The sequence below is a fragment of the Aquila chrysaetos genome, chromosome 12, assembly GCF_900496995.4.
Source record: "Aquila chrysaetos chrysaetos chromosome 12, bAquChr1.4, whole genome shotgun sequence".
Lineage (NCBI taxonomy): Eukaryota > Metazoa > Chordata > Aves > Accipitriformes > Accipitridae > Aquila > Aquila chrysaetos.
The window spans coordinates 5,136,962-5,140,265 of record NC_044015.1 but is presented as its reverse complement, the minus strand read 5'-3'; positions in this window follow the sequence as shown (position 1 = coordinate 5,140,265).

Here is a 3,304-nt window from a genome sequence, read left to right as displayed (position 1 = left end):
CTGTGGTCACCGGCGGGGTTAGAGGACGTCTTTAACCAAAGAGCTCCTGGGGTAGGTGGGCAGTGGAGGGGTTGGGGGTGTCAGACTGGACACGGTCACACCAAACTAAACCAATTTATTGCTGGAAAGAGAGGGCGGGAGAGAGGGATGGAGAGAGGGAAGGAGTGGGAAGGGGCAGCTGCCGCAATGTATTTTGCCAACCACAACCCAAAAACTAACGGCAAAGCGAATCTCATCCCCCCAGGACCCCGCTGCCCGCCACTGATTTTTTCCCCTAACGTTGTTTCTTCTTGTCTTGTCGTGACGTGGTGACGATGGTGGTGGATTCCTGAACCCCATCGAGTAGTATTCAAGGGCTGAAAAGCCAGGAAGGGGGCCTTGGTTTGGGAAGTGAAAAACACACAGGAAAAAAAATGGGAAAAAAAGGAAAAGAAAGAAAAAGAAAAAAAAAGAAAAGAAAAAAAAAGAGTAAATGCCACAGGCCCTCAAGGATGCAAAGACATTTCTAGTGAGAACCCGAGAATAAAGGCTACCTCACTTGAGTTTTCAATTTTTGTGATTTGAAAATCACGTCTGATACCAAAGATTTTGTTGCCTTGTCTGGTCTGTGCTGGAAACGCCACTTTCCCTGCTCCCCGCGGACGGGCCGGCCGAGAGTCCTCCACCCCGGCCAAGAGCCCCTCGCTGCCCCCCCCCCCCCCCCCCCCCCCCCCAGCCCTGTCGAGTCCCCAGAGAGCGAGGGAGAAGGCAAGCGAGCGACTCCGGGATGGCAGCGTGGTAGATGAGTGCCTTTTTCTTGTACCAAAGGTGTGTGGCCATTTCTTTGCTCCTCTGCTTTGATCCTAAAGACTCACTATTACCTCAGCTCTCCAAAGGGACGGATTCTGGCAACTCTTGTAGTCTTTGGGTGTTGGGATGAAGGAAAGAAACCCAAACCTTGTTCTAATTGAAGAGAAAGCATCCCCCTTGCCGCCCGCTGCGGGAAAGGTGCTGGTTCCTCGGCGTGTCCCCTCTCTCAGATGTCCCTATGTCCCCCAACCTGATGTGGTCCCCAGGGTCCCTCCATCCAGCCCCTCTTGCCCTAGGAGCACTGACCTGGTGTCCAAGTTCCTTCTCGCAGGGCATCGCTCCTGGGGAAAGGTTTTGCTCCATGTCCTTCACCAGCCCAGCTTGATGCTGGGACCCTACAGAAGCCCACAAGATGAAGACATGGGTTTCATCACGGGGTGTTTCCTCCTCGCTCAGCTTGGACTTGGGCTTCGGTTTCCCTTTTTGGTAGCACAGGGAGGGTTCTTGGCATTTCTGTCTGGAAAGATGAAGGCAGGAGAGGTGGAAAGCCTCACCCCGGGCTTTCTCCAAACCCCTCCTTTAGGGAACGGTTTGGAGCTGTGAAACCTTTCAGCAGGAACTGTTTCCAAGTCCCCCAAAGGGTATTTTTGTCTCACTGGGGGAGATGGGTGCAGCCAAGTCTGCTCCACTCCACTGCTCACCCTTAGCAAAAGGCAATGGGAGGACCTGCCAGAGAAGATGCTCTTCCACAGCAATCTCCAGAATGTCTAATTTAGGGAAATCTTGGGTTGAATTGTACCTACTTGGTTCAGGCTCCGGCCGAGGTGGCTCCTTTTGAATTGGACCAAACTTGCCCAGGGCCAACCCCCCTGATGACAGCAAGCCCGGCCGGGACCCCCGTAGGGTCCTCCATCCTGCTGGGCAACCTGACAGAGCAAGTCAGAGCATCCCCGACCCCATCACCTCCCCATCTCCTCATTCCCCCTCCACACTATTGCCTTGGCCAGATCTTGCCCGACCCCATGGCCGTGCCACCCCGCTTCTACCTGATACCCACATGGCTTGTGATACCAAAGACGTTCTCTATGCAGGAGAAAGCCTTCTTTTCCACCCAGCACAGACCTTACAAGCCTTTGACAATGTTCTCTGAAATACCTCAAAATATTTAATGTATAGTTTATGTGATAAAAAAAAAAAAAATTACTTAGCTAGTTTTTGGAATTTGTGACTTGAAGCTTTATACTGTTAAATTATAATTTTGCAGAAGACGGCATGTTCTTATTTCTTTGACGCGTTCAATGGGAGACATATTGAATGTTAAGGAAATGAAAGCTGGATAGTTTCACGATTTAAAAAAAAAAGAGAGAGAAAGAGAGAGAGAAAGAGAGAGAGAAAGATTAAAAAAAGGACCCTTGGAGTTTACAGATTTCATATTTAAACAAGTCCTTTTAAAAAAAAAAGAAAAAAAAGAAAAACTAATAATGATGATGATACCTTTGCGTTCGGATGTGTTACTTTTCTCTGAGTCATGTCGTACAAGAGTATTTATTATATGTGTTCTGTGTTCAAATGTAATTTAAAGAAGACAAAAAAAAAAGACAAAAAAAAAGACAAGATGAGAATTTGATTTATGCATGAAAAAAATATACTCTTTCTTGAAGTAATGTAATAATTATTCGGGGAGGGGTGGTCGGGTGGGAGCGGGAGGGGACAAACTGTGCTTTTTTTGTCCACAAGTTTTCAGTTGATGAGGACTTCTCTGCATGGATCACGGTTTTTTCCAACTCATGCAACCACGGGAGAGTTGTTGTTTATCCCCCCGGTTTCTTCCTTTGCCTCTTTTCTTCCTTTCCTCACCCTGAAAATCGCGTCGCAGGGACGCAGGGAGGCAGGGGGCTGCTCGGAGGATCCCCAGGGAGGACAGGGTGCACAGTGTGGCCCCGTGCCCAGCAAACAGGGTAAGGGTTATCTGGGGTACGGGACACCGGTGTGCACACCCACGTGTCCCACCCGCCACCATGGGGTCTGGCTCCTCGCCGTGCTTTGGGTTTCGTTTTTTGCTTTTTTGTTTTTTCTTTATCCAGCTCTGTGGGTCAAATCCCAAGTGCAGACAAGAGGAGAGACAATCAACTGCCACAACCTGAGCCAGCAAAGCCGCGGGGCTCCTCGTGTGCTCTGAGACAAGGGAAACGGCCCCCGGGCACCCTAAACCTCCCCCTGGGGCTGAGACCTTTCCAGGTGATGCTCCCAAGTCCCCGTCCTTTGGGGTGACCTCACAGACCTGCCTCTGCCTTTGCCCTGCGTGGAAAGAGGTGCTGAAGATGGTACTGCATCAATGCCCAAATGGACCCAGGGATGGACTGGAGCGACCCATTTCTGAGGTTTTTCTCCCCAGGGATGTGGTTTGGGTCAGAGACACCACCCAGCACACAGTGTCTGCCCCTGCCAGGCTTTCACGTGCCACCCAGCCTGGCTCTCGCCCTGCATGGGGGCACCCGCTCTGGTTGAAGGGGTA